Consider the following 19120-nt stretch of genomic DNA (forward strand, 5'->3'; position numbering starts at 1 on the left):
TGCCTTTGTATTCTATATTGCTGGACATAAGAACATAAGAACAAAAGTAATAGGAACAGAAGTAGGCCATACGGCTCCTCGAGCCTGCTCCACCATTCAAGAAGATCATGACTGATCTGAACATGGACTCAGCTCCACTTCCCCGCCCGCTCTCCATCACCCCTTATCCCCTTATCGTTTAAGAAACTCTCTATTTCTGTCTTAAATTTATTCAATGTCCCAGCTTCCACAGCTGGCTGAGGCAACGAATTCCACAGATTTACAACCCTCTGAGAGAAGAAATATCTCCTTATCTCTGTTTAAAATGGGCGGCCCCTTATTCTAAGATCATGCCCTCTAGTTCTAGTCTCCCCTATCAGTGGAAACATCCTCTCTGCATCCACCTTGTCAAGCCCCCTCATAATCTTATATGTTTCGATATGATCACCTCTCATTCTTCTGAATTCCAATTCCAATTCCAAGAGGCCCAACCTCCTCAACCTTTCCTCATAAGTCAGCCCCCTCATCCCCGGAATCAATCTTGTGAACATTCTCTGAATTGCCTCTAAAGCAAGTATATCCTTTTGTAAATATGGAAACCAAAACTGCATACAGTATTCCAGGTGTGGCCTCACCAATATCTTATATAGCTGTAGCAAGACTGTCCTGCTTTTATACTCCATCCCCTTTGCAATAAAGGCCAAGATACCATTGGCCTTCCTGATCAATTGCTGTACCTGCAAACTATCCTTTTGTGTTTCATGCACAAGTACCCCCAGGTCCTGCTACACTGCTGCACTTTGCATTCTTTCTCCATTTAAATAATAACTTGCCCTTTGATTTTTTTCAGCCAAGGTGCATGACCTCACACTTTCCAACATTATACTCCATCTGTAAAATTTTTGCACACTCACTTAGCCTGTCTATATCCTTTTGCAGATTTTTTGTGTCCTCCTCACACATTACTTTCTCTCCCATCTTTGTATTGTCAGCAAACTTGGCGACATTACACTCTGTCCCTTCCTCCAAGTCGTTAATATAGATTGTAAATAGTTGGGGTCCCAGCACTCGTTACTGGTTGTCAACCAGAGAATGAACCATTTATCCCAACTCGCTGTTTTCTGTTAGTTAGCCTATCCTCTATCCATGCTAATATATTGCCCCCAACCCCGTGAACTTTTATCTTGTGCAGTAACCTTTTATGTGGCACCATTTATCACATGTTGAATATTTGATTGATATCAATGGTGGAAAAAGTGGGGTGTTGGTGGGGGTTGGGTATTATTGCCTGTGATACTTATGATTTCAGACCAATGTTGGCAACAAATTTTTGTTATTTAACATAACCTTGCGCTCATTGTCTCAGATAGCTGTACCGTTACACACTGGAGATTCCTTAACATGAAAAGGTTGAATACAACTTAACTTCAATCAACATAAACTTTAACTGGCACCAAAGTGATGGGCACCATTGATGTCTGAGCTGCACACACACAACAGTGTGTCAGCGTTGTCACTCACATCAACGCTCTTTCAGGCAAATCATTCATGTATCAGCTCCTCACGTAAAGAGTCTTGCAGCTATGTAGCCACCACGAGCCCTTTCCTGCAGTCCGGAGGGGGCATCCTGGGCAGGGTTGCATAGCCAGCCTGATTGTCTGGCCCTAGGTCAGCGTCCAGCCCCTCGTCGTCCTCTTCCTCTTTCTCCTGAGGTGGAGCATCAGTGCCTTCTATCAATTCTTGGCCCCACCTGATAGCCAGGTTGTGCAGCATGGAGCACACGACCACGAATTTAGCTACTCGCTCAGGGTTATATTGTAGCTCCCCTCCTGAGTGGTCAAGACATCTGAAGCGCTGCTTAAGCACAGTTTGGTAGCCCCATTGCATTGAAAGTATAATAGCGATCGATCAGAAGCAATGACTTCCTCACTAAAATACTCCTGGAGTAAATCCCCAATAGTCTAGAGTCTGAAAATATGTCTGTTGAGATGGTCACTTCACCTGAGAAGAACTCCAGAGTCAATGCAAACTCCCCCAAAGTTGAGGCAGCCTTTTGAATGAAGCGACCTGCAATTTAAAAAAATGCCAACCACACCGTTGGTGTTCGTTCAGAACAGTTCCACTTTTTGTGGGCGTTTTTTTTGGCGAGCGATATTGTGGCCGATATGTGTGCGAGGTGGTGAAAGTGATGGTGGCTGATCTCTTGGCCGTTAGTTTCGCCAGATAAAAAAAAGTGGGCAGGCGGTATTATTGAATCTTGGTGTTAATTCCGTGTGGAAAGTAACGCTGGGCGATATTATGGGCGTTGATTTCGCCCATTCTGATGATTCCACCCAAAAATAGTGGACGGGAGGTAATATTTTTTCCTGGTGTTAAGCACATGGTGAAAGTAACGCTCGGTGATAAGTTTCTAAAAAATGCCCGTCAGTTTCAATTGTGCCAAAATGGGTGATATATGGGCATTATACGTCATTTCAGCGGTAAAATGGGCATTAAGTGGGCGTTAAGCATGCAAAGAAAGTGGAGGTTGTAGTCCTATGATTCTATAAACAATGCAACCAGTGGTTTAGCCCCATGAAGCAGCCACACACCCCATTCATTTTAATATTGGCCAACTCAACTTTGGAGGATCACCTCCTTTTCAATTCCAAGTTATCACACCACAAAAATTGTTTTCAAGTGCATCGTAGTGGTCCAGTTGAGAATCACACTGCCCAGTGTAGTGCTCTCCATTTCGGCAATTCTATGGGTGCCGTGCACTTGGGTTGAGCAAGTTTTCTCACTCAAGTCATCATCCAGTGACTTCTGCTGAGAATGTGCATGTATGAGGACTTTCGATAGAAAGAAAGACTTGGATTTATATAGCGCCTTTCACGACCTCAAAACATCTCAAAGCGCTTTACAGCCAATGAAGTACTTTTTGTAGTGTAGTCAGTGTTGCAATGTAGAAAACACAGCAGCCAATTTGCACACAGCAAGGTCCCACAAACAGCAATGTGATAATGACCAGATAATCTGTTTCATTATGTTGATGGAGGGATAACTCCCCTGCTCTTCTTTAAAATAGTGCCATGGGATCTTTTACATTCACTCGAGAGAGCAGATGGGGCCTCAGTCTCATCCAAAAGATACCACCTCTGACAGTGCAGCACTCCCTCAGCCTAGATTTATGTGCTCAAGACCCTGGAGTGGGACTTGAACCCACTTCCTTGTGTCTCAAAAGCAAGACTGCTACCCACTGAGCCATAGCTGACACTACTGCATGAGGACAGAATTGGACCACCTACATGACCAGATATCCTGACAATACTTATTGCCTGTACTCACAGTGAAGAATGATCACTTGTATGTGGAGGTGGCAGATGGTACACACTGTGTCTGTGGGAGAGAAGAGAAAATATGAAGGGCAAATAAAAAATCCTTCTAAACATGCAATTTGCTCATCATGAGGAAACACAGCAGTCTATAATCAGTCATGTCAATATTTCAGATAAAACTGCTTTTCTTTGTCACTTGACTTGTTCTTTGACGTTGCAAATGCTTGTGGAAAACAGCTAAAAAAAAAACCTCATGAGTGGTAGAGATTTCCATGGAGACAAAGGCATGGGGAAAAGATATATATGAAGTCTGGGTTCAAGGAACAGCTATTTCTTCTACAAGCTACTTTTCCTATAAGCAATGGCAAATTCATTAAAAAAAAAAAAATCTTGGTGCTTATTCTCACTCATATTCGTGACAGATGGATACTGAACCAGGATTAAAATATTTATTTCTTCCTTCCTATTGCTCTTTTCGTGACCATCTGTTTTCTTCTTCGCTTTTTTTGCTCCTCTGCTATCTCTCCTTGCTATTATTTTTATTTGTTTCAGCACTTTCTTCTCCCTGATCATTTCTTGCTCTTTCCCTCTCCGTTGCTTTTCTCTTAACGTGTTCCTTTCCTGTCGCTCTTTCTTCTGAGGCTTCTACCATCTCTGCTCAGGTGCCCGCCATTGGTGTATACCCCGAGAATCTCGGTGATCAATAAAAAACGGAATCGCTGTAGAGTTTGATAGGATTGAAAGTACGCTATTTGTAGCCTCAAAATCTCACCTGCTTTATCCTTCGTCAATGCTACAAGCTCTTGTCGAATGATACAATATTTTGAGATTACTCACCATTTACCAAAAATAGGCTGAACATTATAAATGGCACTAGTAAACTACAAAGATTAGTGAATAACTCCCACTTAGTAACAAGATTTATCCTAAATCAGAGATTACATGACAATATACATGGTTCGTGTAGCTCTCGATTTGGTGCCAGGATTTCAGCTGGATACTTGAAACGATTACACTGATCCTTAGATACCTTCATTTGAAAAGGGAGGGTACATGGAGTTTTTCTCCAGCTTCTGATAACTTTTTGAAGCTTTAGTCTTGTAATTATCTACATTTACTGGGTTATTTTGCAGAGTCTTATTTAAATACAAATTTAGGACCTCTGGTTCAGAGCAAACACATTGTGGTAACATCAGCAATGGCAAACACTTCCGCTCTGCCAAGTGGTGACTGACCGCTGCCATTAAACAGAAGTTTCTGCAAGCTATTGGAATATCTTACATGTCATAAAGATGCTGATTTGGTTTACACTCAAAATGCCTTTCTCCTCAGTTGTGCATGTTTTATCCCTTACTGACTGTAAGTGCAAGAGATCAACTACTCTATAATTAGTTTCAAAGTTACTGCAGAACAAGCTGCATTCCATGCTTTACTTTTTTTTCGATCTGTTAAATAAAAAAAATGGAAATAGACTTAACTGCTTCTGCAATAGTATTCCAACAGTATACAAGAGCAGAAAAGAAAGACTTGCATTTATATAGCACCTTTCATGACCATCGAATGTCCCTTAACACTTTACAGCCAAGGAGTACTTTTTGAAGTATAGTCACTGTTGCAACGTAGGAAACATGGCAGCTAATCTGCACACAGCAGGCTCCCACAAACAACAATGTGAAAATGACCAGATAATTTGTTTTTGTAGTGATGTTGGTTGAGGGATTAATATTGACCAGGACACCAGGGATAACTGCCTTAATCTTCTTCGAAATATCATGGGATCTTTTACCTCCATCTGAGAGAGCAGACGGGACCTCGGTTTAACGTCTTTTCTGAAAGACGGCACCTCCAACAGTGCAGCACTTCATAGGAGTATCAGCCTAGATTTTTTTGCTCAAGTCTGTGGAATGGGACTTGAAACTACAACTTTCTGACTCAAAGGTGAGGGTGCTACCAACTAAGCCACTCACTGACACATGAGGATATCACACATTTTTTATATATATACATATATAAACATATGTAAGCACACACAGCAGGACTTTGCATACTTGATAAATAACCAGTCGTTGTCAGTCATATAAAACAAGACTTAGAAACGTAGAAAATAGGTGCAATAAAGAAAGGAAAGATAGATTACGAAAGTAAACTTGCACAAAACATAAAAACAGATAGTAAAAGCTTTTACCGTTATATAAAACGGAAAAGAGTGACTAAAGTAAATGTTGGTCCCTTAGAAGATGAGAAGGGGTGTTTAATAATGGGAAATGTGGAAATGGCTGAGACCTTAAACAATTATTTTGCTTCGGTCTTCACAGTGGACGACACAAAAACCATGCCAAAAATTGATGGTCACAGGAATGTAGGAAGGGAGGACCTTGAGATAATCACTATCACTAGGCGGGTAGTGCTGGACAAGCTAATGGGACTCAAGGTAGACAAGTCCCCTGGTCCGGATGAAATGCATCCCAGGGTATTAAAAGAGATGGCGGAAGTTATAGCAGATGCATTCATTATAATCTACCAAAATTCTCTGGACTCTGGGGAGGTACCAGCAGATTGGAAAGCAGCTAATGTAACGCCTCTGTTTAAAGAAGGGGACAGACAAAAGGCAGGTAACTATAGGCCGGTTAGTTTAACATCTGTAGTGGGGAAAATGCTTGAAGCTATAATTAAGGAAGAAATAGCGGGACATCTAGATAGGAATAGTGCAATCAGACGCAACATGGATTCATGAAGGGGAAATCATGTTTAACTAATTTACTGGAATTCTTTGAGGATATAACAAGCATGGTGGATAGAGGTGTACCGATGGATGTGGTGTATTTAGATTTCCAAAAGGCATTCGATAAGGTGCCACACAAAAGGTTACTGCAGAAGATAAAGGTACATGGAGTCAGAGGAAATGTATTAGCATGGATAGAGAATTGGCTGGCTAACAGAAAGCAGAGAGTTGGGATAAATGGGTCCTTTTCGGGTTGGAAATCGGTGGTTAGTGGTGTGCCACAGGGATCAGTGCTGGGACCACAACTGTTTACAATATACATAGATGATCTGGAAGAGGGTACAGAGTGTAGTGTAACAAAATTTGCAGATGACACAAAGATTAGTGGGAAAACGGGTTGTGTAGAGGACACAGAGAGGCTGCAAAGAGATTTAGATGGGTTAAGCGAATGGGCTAAGGTTTGGCAGATGGAATACAATGTCGGAAAATGTGAGGTCATCCACCTTGGGAAAAAAACAGTAAAAGGGAATATTATTTGAATGGGGAGAAATTACAACATGCTGTGGTGCAGAGGGACCTGGGTGTCCTTGTGCATGAATCCCAAAAAGTTAGTTTGCAGGTACAGCAGGTAATCAGGAAGGCGAATGGAATGTTGGCCTTCATTGCGAGAGGGATGGAGTACAAAAGCAGGGAGATCCTGCTGCAATTGTATAGGGTATTGGTGAGGCCGCACCTGGAGTACTGCGTGCAGATTTGATCACCTTACTTAAGGAAGGATTATACTAGCTTTGGAGGGGGTACAGAGACGATTCACTAGGCTGATTCCGGAGATGAGAGGGTTACCTTATGATGATAGATTGAGTAGACTGGGTCTTTACTCGTTGGAGTTCAGAAGGATGAGGGATGATCCTATAGAAACATTTAAAATAATGAAAGGGATAGACAAGATAGAGGCAGAGAGGTTGTTTCCACTGGTCGGGGAGACTAGAACGAGGGGGCACAGCCTCAAAATACGGGGGAGCCAATTTAAAACCGAGTTGAGAAGGAATTTCTTCTCCCAGAGGGTTGTGAATCTGTGGAATTCTCTGCCCAAGGAAGCAGTTGAGGCTAGCTCATTGAATATATTCAAATCACAGATATATAGATTTTTAACCAATAAGGGAATTAAGGGTTACGGGGAGCGGGCGGGTAAGTGGAGCTGAGTCCACGGCCAGATCAGCCATGATCTTGTTGAATGGCAGAGCAGGCTCGAGGGGCTAGATGGCCTACTCCTGTTCCTAATTCTTATGTTCTTATGTTCTTATGTAGGAGTAGGCCATTCGGCCCTTCAAGTCTGCACCACCATTCAATAAGATCATGGCTGACCATTCACCTCAGTACCTCTTTCCTGCTTTCTCTCCAAATCCCTTGATCCCTTTAGCCGTAACGGCTATATCTTGCAAATTGTAGGGACAAATACATGCTGAGAAATAATCTGGCTCGAAGTAGAATTCAAGAGAAGTACCAGAGTGATAATGGACTCAATTTTGGCCCACTCCTTTTATCGGCACACTTACCGGAGATGAAGTATGCCGTTCAGAAGTACACCGAAAAAATCCTCCCCACTTTGGCCACTGTCCGATCTCTCCCCGATCGTCGCACAGCATAGCCAGTCGAGTCGGGGGCAGAGCCAGCATCCCACACTGAAAATAGAGCCGGGACATCTGCACATGTGCATTGGAGTTGGGTCGCGATGTCCACGCATGACCAGTCGCGCCGAAATTTGGCAATCAGCCATTTTTAAAGGGATGCGTAGCTGCTTGTGTTTTGGTGCCAGAAGGAATGCTGTGGAATGAAATTAAATGCTGAATTCAAGAAGCAGTGCTCTGTTAATATCAGTGCTGCATGCCTGCAAAAGTGCCAGAAGGAGTGCTGTGTTTCTGAAAATCATTGCTGCATGCAAAATAAGGACTGTGTGTTTGGAAAATTCAGTGTGTGTCTAAGATCATTGGAAAAGTGGTGTGAGTGTCAATACAACAATGCAACAACGTGCACCAAGAATGAAGAATTTCTTGCATGACGAAGTGGAGATACTAGTTAATGTCATTGAGAACAGATGGCATGAGCTGGATGCCAGCAGAGGTCGCACAAAAGTGCCACCCAAATAAATGAAGAAACGCTGGAACCAAGTTGCAGAAAATTACTGCGCAGTGGTGAACACCAAGAGATCTGGAAGCCAGTGTAAACAGAAATGGCAGGACCTTGGTCAAGTAGTTAATGTAAGTAATATTTTCATTTATTCAATGCAATTGCAATTGTAAATGTGATTAGCTATATATGTCCCACCCAGCAGAAAGACACCCTCTCTAAAAAGTTGCATTTTCATCTCTGCAGAAGAAATTGTCCCGCAACAAAAGGGAAAGAACTCGAACAGGAGGAGGCCCACCAAATCTGCATCTACTGATACCCTTGGAAGAGAGGGTCGCTGTTTTGATTGGTCCTACCTGGAGAAAAACAATCAGTACTGCACATGAGGTGGAGGGTACGTCCTGAAAATTCATCGTGGCCCTTCAAATCAACCTGCTGCCTGGCCTGCACTGTGTGAGCCTACTCATGCCACCCATCCTGCCCCCTCCTCTGCTGCTAACCATTTGACTGTTCTGTTATATTTTGAAGAACTTGATATCAATCATGAAGATCTAGAAGAAGATTCAGACGTGGACACGGCTGAGCCTGAGCACGAAAACATCTTACAAGCCAACCCTGCAGACCAACATTGCGGAGGGGGGGGAGGGGATGGAGATGGATGAAGGGGACAGTGTTGTATTGAATCTTGAGGCGGTCACATTAATAGAGTTGGCGTTGGCAGCCCCTTCCATGACTAGTGGTTTGAGTTCTGGTGCGACATTCCTTGATTTCAGCCAGTCCATGACTAGTGGTTTCAGTTCTGATGCGACATTCCATGGTTTCCCAGCGTCTGAGGTTGAGGGTCCCAGTGGTGGTGGGATGCAGCATGGAACACCCAGGGCCCCACCATCCAAGGTTGCGGGTCCCACTGGGTTGCCGCGAGGCAGACCCAGGGTGAGGGGAAGGAGAAATCGACCACGTTCTCCTGAGATGCAGTATGTGGTTCAGATCATGGCATTGAGTGGGGAGAGGATTGACCTTACCCGATCACTCGTGGATGCCATCAGTGGGGTGAGCGATGACGTAGTGGGACTGTCAGGAGAAGTAACAGTAATCACATGAAATGGGAACGATGTCCAGGAACATCAGTGAGGGAATAGTGTCCATGAGGGAGGGAATATCAGAGGTAGTGGAAAGGACGACACTGGCCATGAGGGAGGGACTGTCAGAGTTAGTGGAAAGGACGACACTGGCAATGACACAAGCCATGAGGGTGGGCATGTGTGAGTTAGCTGCTGCAATAAGGGAATCAACTGCCAGTCCCACTGCAATCCCCACACCAGCCTCTGAAGAGACCCAAGCCGGGCCCTCCACATTAACACCTGACCACCCCCACCACCCATGAAGAAGTGCACATTCACCGAGATGTTAGGAGAACTAAGCTTGGTTCCAAGCCCAAATACACTATACCCACCGCCTGCGGGCAGGGGTGGTGGAGAGTCCAAGACAAAGCGTAGCGGGCAGTGTTAGACTAAGGGGGATGAGAGATGGGTGCAGCCTTCCTTTGCTGTTGTTGTTGTTGTTGTTCTTGATGTTACTGTTGTAACTGTTTTCAAATTGAAAGTTTTTTGTAAGTTATGTAAATTTACAACTTTATAAGTGATCTTAAAGTTTTTAAGTGATCTTAAAGAGCCATATTAAAGTAAAGTTTGATACAAGAATTATTTTATTACACTAAAGTTAAAAACATTGTAAACTTTTGAATAAAATATATTTTACATTAAAACTGAATCATGTTCCATTAACACAACACAACATTTAGGAACAGCTCCAAAAAATAACATGTTCATGCGGAATAGTTGTCGCTGAGCCCTCAGGCATGAGTAAAGCGTTTACGGATGAGCTGCTGGCGCAAGGCTCGAGCAATCGTGAAAGGAGCACGATGGCTCGCCCTCATCCGACGTCGTGCTCCGGCCTCAGGCACTTGCATGGTTTCCTCATCCTCATCATCATCCTCCTCCACCACCTCCTCCTGCTCATCACTTGCATCTTCCAAGTCATTATTATCGGCCACTCTCACCACAGGTGGGTCTTCTTCTTCCACTATCAACTGCTGCTGCCTCATGATGGCTAAGTTGTGCAGCATGCAGCACACAACAGTGAACTTACCGACAATCTCAGGGGAGTACTGCAAGTAGCCTCCGGAATGGTCCAGGCATCGGAAACGCTGCTTCAAGATGCCAATGATCCTCGTTATGATGCTGCGTGTCTTAATGTGCGACATGTTGTATTGATGGTCAGCTTCCGTCCAGGTTACACGTAGTGGCGTCATGAGCCAGGTGGCGACGCCGTACCCTCCGTGTGTACAGTGCAGCCATGACCTGGCAAATGGAGACAGGTATTGCATGTTGAGAGATGATGCACACATCTCCAGTTGTAACTTGAAATGATCCCGAGGCATGGAAGGAAAGCGCAGTTGTAACCTTCACTTCAACTGACAAAGCAGTCTACCTGCTGCTTCTCGGCTGTAAGTCTGGTCTCAGCAACTCACAGATCTCACGGGCAAAACTTCTCTGTGGAAACGCATCCTTCTGACACAATCTGCATCACTCAGGTCCAGGTACAAACGCCTGACTCGAAATTGCCAAGGTGAGTAAGGCCTCCTGCTAGCAGCCTACAGGCTCTGATGTTCCTGATGTGATGAGCTCCAATCAATTGTCTCCTACGTAGCATAATGATGCAGAACGCTCGCAAAAGGTATGGCATTGATATTATTGCCCCCATAGTTAAAGTTAAACTTTCAAAGAAGGTCAAAATGGCAGGAAAGCAGGCAGCACAGCACAGGTTCACTGTTCTCTGTCTCGCTCTCTCTCTCTCTCCCTCCCCCCAAGGTATGGACCGCACCCAAAGGTCTTTTGTACTCCCCTTCTCCCCCTCCCCTGCTTGAATCTTGTGACCTCTCTCTCCCTCCTCCTATGCCCCCCCTTGAGTCTTGTGACCCCTCTCTCCTCTCTCTCCCCCCTGCTCACCCCCTCCCCCCGCCCCAAGCCTCTCCATTTGCTTGCTGCAGCCTGTTGCAGTTTGTCCGGTGATTTTGCTTCCTGCAGCCGCTCTGTGTGCTCTGATGTCGGCAGTTCAATCGCTCCCGTCCCAATCCCTGGCCGAATGGTCTCCCGGTGTGTTGTCACCCGCACCTATCCCGGGCCGAGTGGCCTCCCGCACCGGCCGGCCCGTTGCCTTCCCAGGCCGAGTTTTCGGATGAAGATAGGACTTACTTCTATTTTTTATTTGTTCTTGAATGCTTATTACTTTTTGTGCTTTGTTTAGTGCTTTGTAAGTCTTGTTGTTTTAGGTGCAGGTCCTCTCTGCTTCCCTTCCCGCCCCTATCCTAGGCCAAATGGCCTCCGATGTACCTACTTGCGCTGATTTCTTAACACTCCGCAAGGGTTTTCTGAAGTGGCCACATACGCTGGCCTAAGTAGATTTGGAGTAACTATTAGCTGGCCAAAGTGGCCTAACTGGCCAAAACTGGCTTAGGTGGCCGGTAACACCCCCTTTTGAGGAAAAAAAAAACGAAACAAAAAAAAATCCTAACTAACTCACTTACACTGGTGCAAATTGAATGTGCAAAATGGAGATTTTTAAGATACTCCAGAAAAATCAAGTTGCTCCAAAAGAAACGGAGCAACACCTGGCCAAAATTGAGCCCATATATGAGTCGGTATTATGGACCACCAAAGCATGAGAGAGAAATGAAGAGCTGCAACTGTGTGATCATATCAATTAAGTAGTTAATGAAGGGAAGGTAATAGCGATGGGAACTTACAAAGTGGACGAACTGCAAGATTCCAAAATTTGGACTCATTGAAAAATAAATTCGATTTGGTACTATTAAGCAGAAAGTTTGGGATCCTAAAATGTTTATGGAAGAAGTCTACGAGTTTTAATGAAGTTTGGGATTTTTAAGGTGAATGGTGGGTCTGTCAGTTTGTCTTCCTGACCCAGAGCGGTTGCGAGTCACTCCCACTCCCTGGTTCTCGAGCCTGGATTTATTAATCAGGGTGTGATAAAGTGCAGCAGACAACCGTTTTGTACAAAGATGGTATGAATTTTATTCAAGAAGAGTGAATACATCTTTTATTAAAAACTGAGAAAACTTATCACTTTAAATGAGAGAAAACTTACCACTCTAATGGGGAATCCTTTACTAAAACACAAGAGAATACACAGCAGTACAACACCTCCCACCTCCCAATTCCCCGATCTAACTAGGTTAGGCTCTGGGGCTTCAGGGACTATGCTCAGCAATCCTTCCTTGACAGTCAGTAATGGGTCGCGGTTTCGGGTGCGTTGGATTTTGTCAATTCTGCTAGCTGTACCCCGAACGTAGGAGAGGACTTCTTGCTGCGTATTCCTCAGTTGGGTAGTGTCCATTGATGCGGTAGGACGGGTGTAGGATTTATGGGGTAAGTACCCACTTTCTTCCTTCAGCAGTAGGTTTTAAAGTTCTTTCAGGTAATGTTCTACCCATTGGTATCTCAGGGATAGCTTGTAGAGTGGAAACAGCTTGCGAATCTTCGGGTTTTCGTCGAGTTGACTTCGGTTTTGAAATCGTTGGTCACGGTGGCTCAATATTACCAATTTGGTTGCTGGTAATATCTTGGTGGTTGTTTCATCAGCCTCTTGCTGCCGGGGCGTCCTTGGTGTCCTGGTCGCTTGCGATACTGTCTTGGTTGATGTTCTGAAGAACCAGGTTAACGAAGCTGGTATGCTGATCTTGAAGTCTGCCAGGTCTGAAGCATACGAAGCTGGTGTAGAAGCAAAGTGCAGTGCTGACTGTAAAAACAGGCCTCAGTTATACCTGTAGAGGCTTCCTTATTCCCCCGCCAAATCAACCTTGGTTCTTTGTTTAAGTTTTGCAGCCCAGCTAACTGAAACTTCATTAAGTGTTTTTAATCTGGCGTTGATAGACTTTTCTGAGTTGACGCGCTCTTGTCAATTGCTGGAATTATCTGTGGGTTTCAAGTCGCAATTGTTAAAGTTAGTTTCTGGTGTCGAGTTGTCTGCCTGGGTCTCAGCTTTCTATGTGGGCCGGAAAAATGATTAGCATTATGCATGTGTTGGATGGGTTTTTGTGCTTGGATTCGAAACTTTACTTACTTGGGTCGATTTTTAAAATGTAAATGTCTTCTAGGGGCAGGTTTCGAGGGTAAACAGTTACCAGACAATTTGATTAACTCCAATATCCAAACTGGCCTTTTAGAGGTTGAACCCACTCCTTTTCTTGCAGCCCTTTTCTCACGGACCCAACATTCACCTTAAAAATCCCAAACTTGGTTAAAACTCGTAGATTTCTTCCATAAGCATTTTATGATCCCAAACTTTCTGCTTAATGGTCCCAAATCGAATTTCCTTTTCAATGAGTCCAAACACTGGGGGGTTTCTGCGAATTTTGGAATCTTGCAGTCTCCCATTTGTCACTCTTTGCCACAGAGTGTCATCCTAAATGAACAAAATTCCTGATTCCCGAGAGCCAACCTTCCCCTATAATTTACCTAGCTAAACCCAAACGTACATTCCCCTTTGAAATGTATTACTGTTTACAGGTAAATTCAGTCATAAGTTACATTATAGCATAGAGGGGGCACAACGTCCCTCCATTACTCCCAAAAACTTTAAAATACCCTTAAAACCGTACAGTAACGCTATGTACATTCGCCACTCGTCTCCGGATGGCCAGGCTAAATCGTGTTCTGCTCCTTCCTTTTGCGGCCTCTGGGCAGCTTGTATGGCTGGAGGTAAGGTGGCCTGTACCGCAGGACCCGGCGAGTCCGAACCGGGGGTTTCCCTGAGTCCCAAATGATTGGGGGAATGGTTCCTCCAGTACTCCAGCACACTACCCCCTTCTGTGTAGCTGCTGAATCCATGTCATTCCCTGTGGGTTCAGCGCAGCCGGATGCCGCAGGCTGGGGACCCTTGTCGTTCTCTTGACACACCGCTACTTCTCCTGTGAGTCCCTCACCATTGAAGGCTGCAGGCTGGGGACCCTTGTCCCTAGACTGATCCTTGACCCTGGGCACTCTTTTATGGGCTGCAACCTTCCCAGGGCTGGACCACTGAAACTCTGGTGCTGGTGACCACGGTGTCTTTGGCCGTGGTGTACGGGGAGTCCTTCTTAGGGCTCCGGCTACTGGGGGTGCCAAACAATTGGTGGGATAGCCCCTCCAGTAACACAATTCACCACCTCTAGCTGTGTGATTTGTGGGTCTGCAACGTTCCCCGTGGACCCTCCACAATCGGAGGCTGCTGGCTGAGAATTCCTGTCCCGAGGACGGGTCACCTCTCCTGGCTGTCCCTTTCGTTTCGCAGCCTTCCCAGGGTTAAATAGCTTACACTGGTTTATATGGAACTACTTTGTGCAGCGGGGCATCTTTATGACATGGACCATGGGGCTTGCCTTGTCGACAATGTGGTACGGCCCCATGTGCAATGCTTCAAAAGCCCCTACTCGCGCAAAGTTCCTTACCATGACCTGGTCCCCTATCTCCCACTCGTGGAGTTTGTGGGGCTCCAGCAGCAACCGGTTGCTTCGGTACTGCTTCCCTATGTTGCTAGCAGCCTGCCAGTGAATCTGTTTGAGGTGGTCATACAGATTCCTGACAAAGCCGTGCCGACTCGCCTCCCTGACCTGACCTTCCGTGAGCACCGGGTCTAGCACATTGGTGGGGGTTCGCATGGCTCTGCCGGTCACGAGCTCGTACGAGGAGTACCCCGTGCTTTTGGACTGGCTGGCCCGGATCCCCATGAGAACCAGTGGCAAAACCTCTGTCCATTTCTTGGGTGAGTCACCCGATCATTCGGATCTTTTCCTTAACACTGCGGTTTAAACGCTCCATAGGCGGGCTGTAGGCGACATGCCATTTCCCCTCGATGCCGAGCACCTTAAGGGTCTCTTGCGTCACCTGCCCGGTAAAGTGGCTCCCCTGGTCGGACTCCACGTATCGTGGTAGGCCCCACCTTGAGAACACTTCCGTGACCAGGATCCTAGCTGTTCCCAATGAAGTAGCTGATCGGCAAGGGAAGGCTTCAACCCACTTTATGAACACGTCCACCAACACTAGGCAGTACTTGTAGCCTCCCTGGGCGGTGGGTAGGGGCCCGATGTAGTCAACCTGAATCAACTGCCAGGGTCCCTCCACCCTCCCAATGTGACTCATAGACACCTTTCTTTTCTGGGGGTCAGGGTTGTTGGTAGCACACACCAGACAGCTGGTGTAAAACTCGCTGACATCCTCCCTGAGTCCTGGCCACCACCCGGCCTGCTCCACCCGTTGCCAGGTGGCTTCAGGCCCGGGGTGTCCCGCTCCTGGACCCTCATGGGCCATTTGGAGGAATTCTCTCCGGTGCTGCTACGGCACCACGCATTGCTCCCCCGTGAACAGCATGCCTTCTTTAACGGCAATAGCTGCGGTGCCGTATGGGCCCTCTACCCTTTCCCCTTTTGCCAGGGTGCTCAGAACAGTTTTCAGGACCGGGTCCTGGGCCTGAACCATTTTCAGGTCCGGGGGCAATGCTACCCCTGCCCTCCATGTCGTTCCAATCCCGCCCCTAACTGTTGCAATGGGGCCTGGGTTGTACGGATCCCAGAGCTTGCCCGTGCAAGCACCCTGCTTGGCCAACATGTCAGCCTGTTGGTTTCCCTCGCTACGGGGTTCAGTGGTTGAATGTGCCTTTACATTGTAGACGTAGACATTCCCCTCCTCCCCTATGGCTGCCATGATCTTTTCCAGCAAAGGCTTAATCGCCAGGGGTCTCCCGTCAGCAGAAGTGTACCCGTGACGGGACCAGATAGCCAGGTATTCTGTATACGACTTGCACGTGAACATGCTATCTGAGCAAATCGTGTACGTGGTAGGGAATTCCTCGGGGTGTGTGACCATGTACACCACCTCTGACAGTTCAGCATGCTGGGCGCTCATGGTGCTGGGGAGTTTAATCGTCAGGGCAATGCCTGCCTCTGGGTATAAACTCCACATCCTGTGAGTCGCTCACCAGCAGATACAGTGCTTGAACCGTCTACATAGATGTCTCGGCCTGTGGGGTGCAACCCGGCCCGAAGCCTATGTTAACTTCCCATACCCCTTCAATGGAACATCGGTGGGCTTTCCCTGAATAGATCATGTTGGCCGCGAGCCTTGGCTCGCAGAGGCCTTTTACCTTAAGGTCCAGCTGGGAGAGAAATAGGGTCCAGTGAGCAATGTGAGCATTGCTCACTGTCCCGTCTTTGATTCTCCCATCCAGGAACATCTGGGTGGGCGTGTGGTGGGTGAGGAGTGTGATAGGGGATCCCCCTGTGAAGATCAATGATCTCTTCACAGACCAGTGAGTGGCTAGGAGGTGCCTCTCACAGTTGGAGTACCCCTTCTCCACATCCGTGAGTATCCTGGAGGAGTAAATCACCGGTCTCAGCTGGCCGTGCCGCTCCTGGAGCAGCACTGCACTCAGACTATCCCCGCTGGCTGCCACCTCCAGGAAAAACTCCTTCCCCCCATCAATAGCCCCGAGGGCTGGCGCGATCTGTAGATTTTCCTTGAGCTTGATGAATGCTGCCTCGCAACCCTCGTCCCAATCCCACTCCACTCCCTTGTGTAGGAGTCGGAGCAGAGGGGCTGCTGTGGCTGCATAATCCTCAATGAAATCTCGGCAGTACCTGGTTAGCCCTCGAAAAAATATCACTCCTGTCACTGTGTTGGGGGCTGGTAACTCCTGCACTGCCTCCCTTCTAGCCTTGTCAATGGCCCTTTCCCCAGCGCGCACAGTCAGCCCCAGGAATTTTACTTCCTGCTAGCCGATCTGCACCTTCTTGGGGTTGACTTTGAAGCCTTCCTCCCTGAGCAGCTCCAGCAGTTCAGCCAGCAGTGGGCCATGCTTTTCCCCCTCATCGGTGAAAAGGAGTAGGTCATCCACATACTGGACCAACTGCCGGGGCTTGCTGAAGCCCTTCCATACATTGATGAAAAATGCTAGGGCTGTTGTGGAAGCCCTGAGGGAGACAGTTCCAGGTATATTGCTGACCTTTGAATGTGAAGGCAAACTTGCACTGGTCCTCCCTCCGTATAGAGATGGACCAGAACCCGTTGGAAATATCCAGCACCATGAAGGTGGTCGCGGATGCTGGGATACTTCCATGAGGTCGGTGACGGCTGCGACTGTGAGAGCACAGGCTGGGATGTTACGGTTGAGTACCCGGTAGTCCACCGTGGCCCTTCAGGTGTTGTCCGGTTTCTTAACCGGCCACAACGGAGAGTTTACATGGGTGGCTATTGGTCTCAGAACCCCTTGCTTAACTAAAGAACCTAGGGCCGTCTCTATATCTGCCTCCACCTCCCTGGGGAAGTTGTACTGCTTTTACGGTCGGGTCATGGGGGTCCCCATCTATATTAACCTCGACCCCGCTTACCCTTCCACAGTCATGTTTGTGGGTGGCGAATGCTGCAAGGTGTGCCCACACATACTCTTGGTATTCCATCGGAGTGTTACTGACCAGCAGTTCGAGGTCGTAACCCTCCTTTGGCTTCACTGTGCACACAGTCCCCTTGCCCCATTTTTCTGGGATAACTGCCACCTCACTTTCTTGTCCAGTACATACTGCCCCCAAAGACAGTGGTTCCTAAGATCCACTAGAGTCCTGTGACCTATGATAAAATTGGCCCCCAATTTCCCCTTTTCTTCATGCTCCCACTTCATTAGGACACAAGTCCACTTGGTGTGGCGTGTCCCCCAATGAATGGAAAGTGGGATGGAGAACGAGCCAGCCTGCTCGTTGCCTGTAAACCCCACTAAGCTGTATGGGACTCCGTTAGACAGAGGCAAGGTGACGGGGCTATCTGCATATACAGTGGTGCTTAAAGCTCCAGTATTTAGCAGATACGTCCCCTTCACCTTCTCCACCTCCATCTGAATGCACAGTTTCTCCCATGCATCATACTCTGGGGCACAAATAGACAGGCTGCGCCGGTTCTAGTCACTGTCCTGGGTGGGATGGGGTTACATTACCGGTGGTGGTGGCTACCTTCCCTGGCCCATCTAATACAGTTTGGAGCGCAGCCACGAATGTTTCAAACGTATGGGGAGAGATCGATTTCCCGGTCCCGGCCCTTTGGGCAGGGGCTGGAGAATTCTTCCCTGTGCTTCCCTTCCACGGATTCCTGCAGTCCTTTTTCCAGTGCCCACTCTTTCCGCACCCGAAGCACTTATGCTTCGTATCGGAGGGGTTGCTCTCTTCCTGGTGCCACTCCTTCTTATCCTGACTAGGTCTGATTTCATGGACCTTTCCTTTAGGTGGGTGCTCTTCTATCCCTCTGCCATTCCGGTAAGCCAGTGTCAGCTGCCTGACCACTGTCTCCTCGGTGGCGTTGGGATCCTTTGGGTTGAACCAGGTCTCAGCCCTTGCTTTGATCCGCGGCGAGCTGTTTGCCACCAGGCTTCGGAGCCAGTGGGCCTTCTCGTCCTGGGTCAGGTTATCCCAGTCGAGACCCCCACTGCAGACACTCTGGTACACATGCCACAGTCTGTCTGCGAAAGCCTGTGGGGTTTCCCCTGTGAGCTGCACTGTCTTCTCCACCTGGGAGAAGCGACTTCCACCATTCCAGTCCATGGCCTCCAAAACTTCCTCCCGGATAGCATTGTTGTAGGAGGTAGGCACCTTTAGAATATACCAGAATACTCGGCATTAGGCACCTGCTAGATATATCTAAACGCATATAAGTTTAAAGTGGCCACACATAAAATGGCTGCCCAGGCATGATGGGAAATCAGATAGTCAAGCTGTGAACTGTTGAACGTTCAATGACCAAGCAATAACCCTGTGAGGCCCACTATAGGAATGCATCGTATGTACTCTGCCTCTTCTTGCCCTCCGCAGAGAGGGACTGGTACAGTCTGCCATCCAGTGAGAGAAGGAGCATCTTGGCCAGCTCGGAATCATCGCACCCGT

Source organism: Pristiophorus japonicus, chromosome 10 (genome assembly GCF_044704955.1).
Source record: "Pristiophorus japonicus isolate sPriJap1 chromosome 10, sPriJap1.hap1, whole genome shotgun sequence".
Taxonomy (NCBI): domain Eukaryota; kingdom Metazoa; phylum Chordata; class Chondrichthyes; family Pristiophoridae; genus Pristiophorus; species Pristiophorus japonicus.